The following is an 11,614-nucleotide window of genomic DNA, read 5'->3' as shown; positions in this document are numbered from 1 at the left end:
CCAGTCCATTCTCCACCCTTTTCAAGAGAGACCTTTCCAAAATGCAAACAGGATTGTCACTCCCTGTTGAAGATGACTAGTTGTCCCCCAGCATCCAACCTTCCTTTAGTAATAGAGCTTCTACATTTTAGCATCTGTCAGTCCAGAATAAGAATTACATTTCCCAGCACCCTGGCTGCTAGTGATGGTCATGTGACTAAATTCTGGGCAGTGCAATGTTAATGAAAGTGCTGCGTGCAAGTGTCCAGGTTATGCGGCTAAAGGGAAGCGGTGTGTTTTCCATGACCCCTTTACTCCTGCCTGCTGGCTGACATGCAGAAGTGATCATGGAAGCTGGAGCCACCCTCCTGGACCACAGGAAGGAAGAAGTATGTTGAGGATGTCAGAGCCACGTGCCAGAAGGAGCCGGGGTTCCTGATGATTGCGGAGCCACTGTGCCCACTCTGCTTGCCTACCCAGGTTCTTTCATAAGTGAGACGTAAATGTCTATCTTGTTTAAGCCATTGTTATTTTGGAGTCTTTGTTATAATAGCTGAACCTGTTTTCCAGCTAATAAACACTGTAACTCAAAACTCTTCCGATGGCTGTTACTGTATTCAGTCAATTCCAAGCACCTAAACCTGGTACCTAAGACCCTTTGAGATGGAGTCTCTGTCAGCCTAATCTCTTGTCCCTCTTGAATTGAAACTCCATGCTTTAGTCCTACCAAATGACTAGCACTTACCAGATGCACTAGGCTTGTTCATGCTTCCAGGCCTTCACTTAAACCACTCCCTTTCTTCTTTACTGTCTCTCCTTTCTGCTCACCCTCCAGGACTCAGTTCTGGAGTCATGTCCTTTATAAAGTTATCCCAAACCCCATATCCCTCCACCCCAGATTAAGCTATGTGCCCTGCTAAATGCTCCCTTAGCACTTTCTCTATTTTACTCATGTCTGCTAGACTGTAAACTTCAGGAGGACAAGTCTTGACACTAAATGTCTAGTCCCTAGCTTATCAGGAGAGCTCAACAAGTATGCATCAGATGAATGAATGACTAAATTAACAAGCCATTTATCAACCTGTATTATCACCCTCTGCTCACTCAGTTGTCTGCCTCTGCCATCACCTGAGGTCCCTGACACCGAGTTCTGACTGCCGGGCATAGTAGGTGCTCAATAAATGTTGTTCGAGGAGCTCTTCAAACCCAGTGCCCTTTGCTCTGCATCATCATTTTTCTTTCTTTCTTTCTTTTAAATACATTTTATTGATTTTTTTACAGAGAAGAAGGGAGAGGGATAGAGAGCTAGAAACATCGATGAGAGAGAAACATCGACCAGCTGCCTCCTGCACACCTCCCACCGGGGATGTGCCCACAACCAAGGTACATGCCCTTGACCAGAATCAAACCCGGGACCCCTCGGTCCTCAGGCCGACGCTCCATCCACTGAGCCAAACTGGTTAGGGCTGCATTGTCATTTTTCAATAGAATTTCTAGGTTCATCCCACAAGGGTGTTCTCACCGTGTCCAGTGTGCAGCATTTCCCAACAAAAATGAGCATTTGTTGCTGTTGACATCATGAGCCTTCTCTTGGAGGGCTGGCGGCTTTTATGAAAATCAGCCTTTGGCCACAGTGACCTCAAAACAGTAGCTGAATGGCTCTGCTTCTCCAGGTGGCATGGGCTTAGCCGGGTCTTTAGAAAGCCACATCTCGGTGTTGTGGTCTGGGTGTCAGAGAGACAGGAAGCACGTTAGAGAGATTGGGAAGTGGGTTCTAGGTCCGGCGGGGTTGTGAAGCCCCAGAAAGGCACAGAAGAAGGGGTGTGCTCTGCAGATGGGAAGGGGTTGGTCGGTATAGGTACCTGGAACTCAAAGTCCATGGTAAGTAGGTCTTGGCTGACTTGGCAAGAGCCTCCTGTCCAGCCTCTTTTTTTTTTTTTTTTTTTGGTTGTTCCTCACCCAAGGATATTTTTCCACTGATTCTTAGACATAGTGGGAGGGAGGTGGAGAGACAGAGAGAGGGAGAAACATCAATGTGAGAGAGACACATTGGTTGGTTGCCTGCTGCATGTGCCCAGACCAGAGCTGGGGATTGAGCTTGCAGAGCTTGCAACTGAGGTACGTGCCCTTGACCGGAATGGAATCCTTCAGTCCGCAGGCCAACGCTCTATCCACTGAGCCAAACCGACTAGGAATGTCCAGCCTCTTTATTCTGACCCCACTGAAGGATAGATCAGTTAGGATGGGCTAGGTTTTGCTACAGTAAGAAACAACTTGGAAAAATCTCAGCAGCTTAAAACATCAAAATAAATGTTTTGCTCAAACAATATACTCATTTGAATCAACTAGGGGGCTTTGGTCAAGGGAGGCTCAACCCTGACCACAGCATTCGAGGTGCAGTCTCGACATGGCTGCTTCTGCAGGTCCTTGGTTAGAACGCTCTTCACCTAGTCCTCAGTTGGCTATTCAGAGTGATTGTTCCCCAATTTAGTTGTATCTCCCTCCAGTTTGGTCCTGGGACGAGGTTGAGTAAGATTTACCTACTCTAAGGCCATCTTGAAAGTTCTCTCCTAAGCGGTAACTTTTTAAAAATTAAATTGTGACTCATGTGGATGGCCAAGAGGCAGGAGTGAAATGAAAGCCCGGTGGCCCCTTCCTTCATTGAGGCTGGAGGAGTGAGACCCCTGGAACTGCCATTTCTGTCTCCTCCGTCATACAGGCAGGAGCTGAGCTCCGGCTGTTTCCCAGGCCAGGGATTTTGTTGGGCACAAATAGACAGACGTGACCTCCTGACCTGCTTTGGTTCTTGACAGCCACGGCCAATGTAGCCTATAAAACAGAGCCATGGACATGGACAGCCAGGCGCTCTGCAGGTCAGCATTGGATTTCGGGGTTGCAGGTCCGCCTATGCCTATGACTCCGGGATGTGTGCTTTGCACTAGTCACTTGTGCCTGATGTGCAGGCAGCCACAGAGCCAGCTCCCGCCTGAGCAGTCAGAAGCCAGGAGGGAACCAGCCTCCAGGAATGGGAGGTGGGAGCTCTCACATGCAGGGGAATCTTCCTTCTCTGGGCCAGCAGCAGCTCACATCTCCGTAGGGAGCCTTAGAAGGCCTGAGGCGCCTATACCTCCCTCTGGGAGCATACATGTTGTAGTGTAACCCCCATCTTACAAAGGACGCCTCAAAAAGTCCAATTATGGAGTCATTTATTAAAAGCCGGCGGCATCCGAGGGAGAAAAAGCACTCCAGACCTCGCAGCCCGGAACAGCTTGCCACATCTGGCTTATGTTGTCAGAATATCACAAAGGTATCGATTACATCTTCGGGTCTGGAATGAGGAACCTGTTTCATGAGCAAGTTAGTTATCTAAAGTTTCGATGAATCACTGAATCAACAGAAACACATTATCTGGGACCACCGGGCAACTTAGAATAATTGTTCTGTCCAGATTCTGGGACCACTGAGTCAACCAAAACTCAGTTATCTGTAGCTACTGAGACAATTTAGGATATTTGAGCTGTCCTGGGTCCCAGAAGAATGTGCTTCCGTAACCAGTGAGATCACAATCAATGGGATATTCAAACCACCATCAATGGATTGGGATAGCATACATAAGTTCAGAAAATCAAAATAACTTCCTATTATTTTAGCAAACAAATAAGTACAGAAGCCAAACAGCAGTTTCTACCGGAGATGATTGCTACCATACTTCATACACAGTGTCCCCTGCTTATCCAAGCAGGGAAGTCCAGGGCCATTCTTTCATTCTGCTGGAGTTTTTCAATGAAGCACACCACTGTCCTGATGGGACCCCCAGGCAAAGCCGAAAGTTTGTATTCTAAAATAACTCCTTTGGGGAAGCATGGGGAGGCACTGGAGGCTGCAGGTCCGCCAGGGGGAGGTTGTGATCATCCTGGTGAGAGGGGAAGGTGGCCTGAGCCGTGTGGTAGCAGGAGGGATGGAAGAAGGAGACAGACATGATGGGTGCTGAGGAGAGTCAGGCAGATGGAACTCTCTGACCATGTGGATCTGGGGGGAGTGAGGAGGGAAAGGAAGGAGTCAGGCCAACTCCCAGGACTGATCTAGAGATTTTTTTTTTTTTTTAATTTGGCACCAAAAGTAACTTGTCAGCAAATCTGACCGGAAAGACATTCCAGTTCGACAGATATAGACTCTACAATCTTTATGTATCCCATACGTTTTATTGAGGAAATATTAATGCCTCTCGTGGCATGGGGCTGTCTTGGACCATACATGCAGGTGCCCTGGATCACCTTTGTCCAAAGTCCAAAGGAATTCCTGGTTCTGAATTACTCCTGGTTTGAGATAAGGGACTGTGGGCCCGGAGCAATGGCAGCCGTGGTGAGGCAGCTACTCACTGCACTAAGCTCCTCCCAAGAGGCCTGTGGGGATGTCCCGGGTTCCATTTGCTTTCCACTCATTAGTCCACAGGCAGGCCCCTCAAGGCCTCTTCCAGTCTATTGGTCACCGGTGCCCACCATCCTCCAACCCACAATGGGCAGCAACACATTCTGCTACTCCCTGCAGCACACTGGGTCATGGGGGGACTTGAGGAGGGGTGTGTCTCAGGTCCTTGCCCTGCATCATGGGGTGGGGGGTGGGTCTCTGAGATCCTGTCTCTCTTGGGCCCTCCCGCCGCCCTCCCCCCCCCCACACACACACACCCCTGCCTCCAGAAAAGGGATAGATTTTCGTCTAGGAAGTCCCACACCTGTCTGGGAATCCTATCATTGCCACTCCACATGCCAACTGCCCTCAGGGCATGGAGAGGCAAGCCCCAGGACCCCCTTCTCAGTCACCATAATAGTTCAGCACTCTACTTTCCCACGGGTTCTGCTCCCCTCTGAGCACAGGTGTTTAGTTTCTGGCAGTCGGGAGTTGACTGTTTCTTCTGCTTTTCTTTTCCTGAGGTCAGGACCTCAGCCTTGGGGGCCCTCAGATGAGACTCTTTCTCTTTCGCTCTTTGCCTTCTCTAGAGTCATCCCTAGCGAAAAGGTGGAAAACAGTAGTTGCAGAAAGAGTAGTTAATACTAAAAATGACACTCATGCCCACCCATAAACAGGCTGCCTCTTTCTGGAAGACACCTTGCCTTCCCCACGGCCACCCCCTCAGGTTACCAGCTCACCTGTCTCCCTCCTTCCCCTGAAAAGCCTCAAGAATGAAGAAGGATCTCGACTCATACATTGCCTACTTCAGTCTACCACCCCCATCCCAACCTCCAACTGAATCAGCTGCCTTGTTAAAGGTCATGGACAAACCCCTTGAGGCCAGTTCCAAGGGGCTTTCCTCAGTCCTCATCTTTGATTCCGGATTGTATTATTGTTCAGAAATATTCCCTGCTCCTTCACTTGGGCCTGTCCCAGTGAGAGGAGTATATTCCCGGCCCCATTGGTTACAGTTTGGCCATGAGACATGCTTTGGCAAGTACAATGTAAGCGCATGTGACCTGTGGCATTTCCATGACCTATACCACTCCTGGGAAGAAGCTTTAAGGGCTAACACCATTGTCCTTTTCCAGTGCCGTGCTGGTAAGTGCTTAACAACAGATTCTCTAAGGGGAAAAAGTATTCACTGATTTCCATAATATAAATACTCCCACCATGACTGACTTCAGCCTACTAAAGTAACGTCATTGCTCATGGAGTTGGGAAAAGATGCAGACAGTAGGCTTTGCAAGTGCAAGCAGACACTAGGCCCCTGTACCTTTTCCCTCTCCCCTGAGATCAGCATTGTCCTAGCTAGGTGCTGCTCTTCAGCCAGCATCCCCGATACAGAGCAGGACCATAGCTGACCTGCCACTGGCATGTAGCCTTTTCCTGTAAGCTGATATTTTGGGGTTATTTGTCACCGCAGCATAACCTAGCTGAGGCTGACTAACGTACTCTTTGAAACTCTTTCTTTGCCTTTGGGAACACTTCTTATCATTTCAATCAACAAACGTTTATCAGTGCCCACTACATACGAGAGACAATGTATTGTGGTGGTTAATAGTACAGGCTGGATAGCCAAACCACCTGAGCTTGTAGCCCAGCTCTGCCATTTACTAGCCATCACCTTGGGCAAGTTACTTAACCTCATTCTTCCATTTCCTCATCTGTAAAATGGGACTAATAATAGCACCGACCTCATAAAGTTGTCATGAGGATTAAATTATTTACTGTGTGTAAAGCACGTAGCACAGTGCCTGGCACAGGGTGATCAATCACCAAATGTTAGTTTTTATTGTTACCACCAGCTGCCTGGCCCCACGCCAGGAACAGAAGATCCAGTCAAGGCACTCCTCCTCTCAGGGGGCTCATTCACGGCCTCGGGCAGGAGACAGACATAAAAGCAGAAAATCACAATAAATCATGGCAAGTGCAGAGGAAAAAAGGATGTGCTGTGGGAGCCTGAGCATCAGGACAACTAACTTGGAGTGTGAGGCTGTGGGGCAAGTGCCCAGGAAGGCTTCATGGGGAAGGGGATATTTAAGCTGGACTTTACAGGATGAATAGGAGTTTTCCAGATGAAAAAGGGTGTGGTGGATAGAATGAAATTTCAAGTTTTTCTCTTAACTCTCTGATCATTCTCTGACTCCTTTGCTGACCACCTCTTTCCCCTCAAGTGTTGGTTCCCCAGATTTAGTCTTCATTCTCCGACTCTTCTCTCTACCCTATCCTAGGACAAACTCAATTGTTCCATGGTTTTGTTGTTGTTGTTAATCTTCATCCGAGGATATTTTTTCCATTGTTTTTTTAAGAGAGTGGAAGGGAGGGAGGGTGAAAGGGGAAGAGAGAGAAAGAGAAACATCAATGTGAGAGAGACACATTGACTGGTTTCCTCCTGCACTTGCCCCCACTGGGGCTAGGGATGAACCTGCAACCCAGGTACATGCCTTTGACTGGGAATCGAACCCACGACCCTTCGGTGTGTGGGCCAATGCTCTAACACTGAGCCACATGGCCAGGGCTGCGGCACGGTTTTCTCGCAGATAGTAAGAGTGAGCATTTACTGAGTGCTTGCCATACGGCATTGTGCTAAATACTTCACATCCATTATCTCATTCGATGTCCACTACGATCTTGCAGGGCAGGTATCACCATCCTCGCTCACAAAGAGAAACTGAGGCCCCGAGGGGTTGGGCGACCTGCAGAGTCACAGGAGGTGCTTTCAGCAGCAGGTACGAGGATACCCAAATCAATGCCCCATCACAAAGACTCGAGGGGAAAGAGAGACCCAGGTTAATTCAGCAGCTTAGTGATGCCAGACTCTGGGTCAGCTTCTCTCCGAGTCTCTCGGCTCTCCCTCGTGGTCCCAGGTGGCTGTTACACGCACTGACTAAACACTGCATCATCCCTCAAGCCCAAAGGCAGGCAGGAAGGGAGTGTTCCCTCCTGGCATCTCTTTCTATTGGAGGGGGACCCTCCCCCATTAGCCCCAGGAAAACTCCCCGTGGTCCCTCCCTCCCAGCCTCTGTTTTCTCCCCTGACCCTCTCTAGCTCCAGCCAGGCGGGCCCTCTCCCAGCTCCGTGCCAACCAGGGTTCTCGGTGGCTAACCTGAACTGTGAGGGATTTCTCCAGGACAGGCATCCTCCACTTTTCACAAGTTCGAGTTCCACCACTTTACTTTTTTTTTTGTTAAATATCTATTTTTAAATTGATTTCAGAGAGGAAGGGGGAGGGAGAGCGAGACAGAAACATCAATGATGAGAGAGAGTCATTGATCGGCTGCCTCCTGCACGCCCCACCCTGGGGATCGAGCCCGCAACTCAGGCATGTGCTCCTGACCAGGAATCGAACCGTGACCTCCTGCTTCATAGGCCGATGTTCAACCACTGAGCCACACCCGCTGGGTTCCACCGCTTTACTTTTATGAAAGTACCTGTTTTGCCAACTGAAAGAGATACAAAGAGGAATTTCACTTTTACCGGGGGTGGGGTGTGTGTGTGTGTGTGTGTGTGTGTGTGTGTACGCGCACGTGTATGTGTGTGTGTGTGCAGGTATGTACGCGCGCACACGTGTGTGCGTGTGTATGTGTGTGCGTGCATGTGTGTATGTGCATGCGTGTGCGCGCACACACGCATATGTGTATGTGTGTGCGTGTGTGTGCATGTGTGTGTGTGTGTGAAAAGTAGAAATAACGTTGAGTGTTGTTTTGCAGCAAGCTGTTAGAGAAGCAGCCTGCACCCCGGCAGCCAGAGGGCCTCCCCAACCTCCTCCCCGGCACACCCTCAGCATCAAGCTGCCAGAGCTTGAACTTGTCCGTGAGCATCGACGAGACCCATTGTTGAGGTCTGGGAACACTCGACACATTTTCCCGCATAAATTAATGGTCATTGTTTCTCCGCTTTCTGCCATTTTGGCTCACAAAAGGTTTCATGTGAACATTTGACCTTTGGAGAGCGAGGGAAACCTGTCACGTGAGGTGCCCACAAATGTCAACCATGGACAGCAACCGAAAGCAATGAGGCTAAGAACACAGGCCGACGTGGCCCACGCAGGAGCTCCGCGGGACAGACACTGCTGGCCATCGGCCACCCGCTGCGCTGTACCGCCCGCTCCAAGATCCGGCCCTGCCGCCTCAGCTCTCTCCCTCCAAGGGCAAAGTCCTGGCCAGGAACATCCCTGGTCAGGCCTGGCCGTGCACTCACTCCCAGTTTCCAGGAAGGCGGCAGGATTCCGTCCTTCCAGCTTCCGTCACGGGAATTGCGGCTGCTTCCCCGCAAGCCCTTTGCAGGGTAAGATTTTCACAAGAGAAGAGAGGCATTCCTCTGCTGAGTACCTGGTTTCTCCCAGCTTGCCGCAGTCTCTCTGGCCTCCAGGCCTTTACACACACAGTTCCCTTCGTATAGAATACCTGTCTCCTGCTCCTCCTTCCCCTCCTTCTCTTCTTCCTCCTCCTTCCCCTCCTCCTCCTCTTCCTCCTCCTCCTTCTTCTTTTAAATCCTTACCCAAGAATATGCCTTTTCATTGATTTTTAGAGAGAGAGAGAGCAAGGGAAAGAGAGAGAGAGAAACATGGATGTGAGGGAGAAACATCCATTGGTGCCTCCCACACAGGTTCAGATGGGGATCAAACGTGCGACCTCTGGTGCCCAGCGTGACACTCCGACCACCTGAGCCACCACCCAGGGCCCCTCCCTCTTCTTTAGGCAAAGCCTCCTCATCTCTTTTAGATGTCACTTCCCCTCAAGTCTGGGCCGGGTGCCCCTCGGCTGTGTTCCTGCTGTAGCCCAGCCTCCAGCACTGGACTGTAATCGCCAACCCAGCTGTTTCTGTTCCCCACTTGACGGCAAGTTCAACACGGGGGGAGACTCTGACCTCCTTGTTCACCGCTGGATCACTAGCACCAAGCACAATACTAGGCAAGTAATATAAGCTCACTCAGTGTATGTTACATTAATCAGTTAAAGAATGAATGAGATGAATATTAATGGCACTGCCATCCTCCCAGCCACCTGGCCCCCAGACTCGGATATCCTTATCCCCATCTGGTCTGGTGTCAAGTTTCATTAATTCTCCCTCCATCGTCCAGGCCCTCACTACCTTTCTCCTGGACCTCTGCCACAGCTCCCTGCCCTGGACATGTCATTCTCCCCGCCCATTAGCTCTTCCCTCTTATTGTGGAAACTCATTTGCTTTTGGGGAACGACGGCTCCCATCCCAAGCAGTCTTGAGGGAATTTCACGTGTGCCAAGGGGTCAACATGGGATCCAAGCCGAGCCAGTGCTTTGAACCTTGAGTAGAATGACACAGACATAGAAGACAGTTGAGCTGGGTCATTTCAATAAGAGCATCCACAAGAAATGTTTGTTGGGTTTTGGGAAAGCCTTGCTCAAATGAGAGAGCGCTATAGAAGTAAGACAGCAGGAGATTAAAATATCACCTCTAGCCTTAGCTGGTTTGGCTCAGTGGATAGAGTGTCGGCCTACAGACTGAAGAGTCCCGGGTTTGATTCCAGTCAAGGGCACATGTCAGGGTTTCGGGCTTGATCCCCAGTGGGGGGCATGCAGGAGGCAGCCGATCAATGATTCTCTCTCATCGTTGATGTTTCTCTCTTTCTCTCCCTCTCCTTTCCTCTCTGAAATCAATAAAAAGTAAAGTAAATATCACCTTTTTTTCTAACAAAGCCATTGGAGATGTACCATTAGGTCTGATAGGCCAGTGAGCTTACTAATACTGAACCACAGAGTTAATCTCTCCACCCGGTCCCAGGCAGTGCTGGAAAATCGTAATCTTCCCTATCAGGGTCAGACGCTGGGAAATTTAGAGCATGGAAGAAGAGAGCAATTAATAACAACAGCCCTGGCTATTGTTCAGTGGTTAGAGTGTCAGCCCGCACACCGAAGGGTCACAGGTTCAATTCCAGGCAAGGGCACATGCCTGCCTGGGTTGTGAGTTCACTCTCTGTCCCCTGGTCAGGGCACAGGTGGAAAGCAACCAGTCGATTCTCTCTCTCTCTCTCTCTCTCTCTCTCTCTCTTCTCTCTCTCTCTCTCCTTCCCTTCCACTGTCTCTGAAAAGCAATGGGGAAAAATATCCTCTGGTGAGGATTAACAAAACAAACAAAAAACAAACTAAAAAAATTGCTCTTGTGGCAAGCAGATCTGAAGGAGAAAAAGGGAAGAAGAGCTGAGTTGAGGTCCATTCATTCTCCCCAAACTCACCAATCAGATAAATCACTCCTCCTCTTCTGGGGAGTATAGACGGGTGAGGGGGTGAGACGAGAGGCAAGGGTGTTACTCTAAAAGAGGTCCCTCCACTTGGAAAAAGCTGGAGGAGGGAAGAAAAGTTCCCCTCAGCACCATCCACTTGTTCACGATCTTTAGGTTATGAAAGCAACCCTGGCTCCTATCACTCCTGAGCCCTCTGGTTGTACAACTGCGCCCTCCCAGTGAACTCCTGTCTTGCTAAATGCAGCCAGATTTCTGTTACTTGCATCCACAGAACATGTATTAGTTTCCTATTGCTGCTGTAACGAATCACTACAAATATGGTGGCTTGGAACAACACAAATTTATCTCACCATTTCAGAGGTCAGAAATCCAAAATGGGTTTTATGGGCTAAAACCAAGGCGTCAACAGGAGGTGTGTTCCTTGTGGAGGCTGTAGCGGAGAATCTGTTTCCTTGCCTTTCCAGCTTCAGAGGCTGCCAGCATTCTTGATCTGTGGTCCCCAGCGAGCAATCCCACCCCTCTGATCTCTGCTTATGTCACCACCTCTCCTCTGCCTCTCCTGCTTCCCTCATATTCTTATGAGGACCCATGTGGTTATATTGGGCCCATCCAGATAATCCAGGATAAGCTCTCCAGCTCAAAATCCTTAACTTAATCACATCTGCAACGTCCCTTTGGCCCTCCAAGATAACATGGTCACATCTTCCTGGGATTAGGTTGTGGACGTCTTGGGCGGGGGGGGGGGGGAGGGCAGCATTATTCTGCTACCACAAAATACTAACAGAAATATTTCTTAGCTCATCCTGCATCTCTTACTCTCCTCTCCAGGCTGTCCTGAAAGTGATCTTTATAAAATGTGAATCTCTTCTACCTAAGAAACTTCCCGATTCCCCAGAGCCCACTGAATAGAAACCACAGCACACCCTGCTCTCTCTCACCTCTGACAGTTTGCTCCCCATG

This window comes from Eptesicus fuscus, chromosome 9 (assembly GCF_027574615.1).
Source record: "Eptesicus fuscus isolate TK198812 chromosome 9, DD_ASM_mEF_20220401, whole genome shotgun sequence".
In the NCBI taxonomy this organism is placed as follows: Eukaryota; Metazoa; Chordata; class Mammalia; order Chiroptera; family Vespertilionidae; genus Eptesicus; species Eptesicus fuscus.
Note: the sequence above shows the minus strand (reverse complement) of the source record.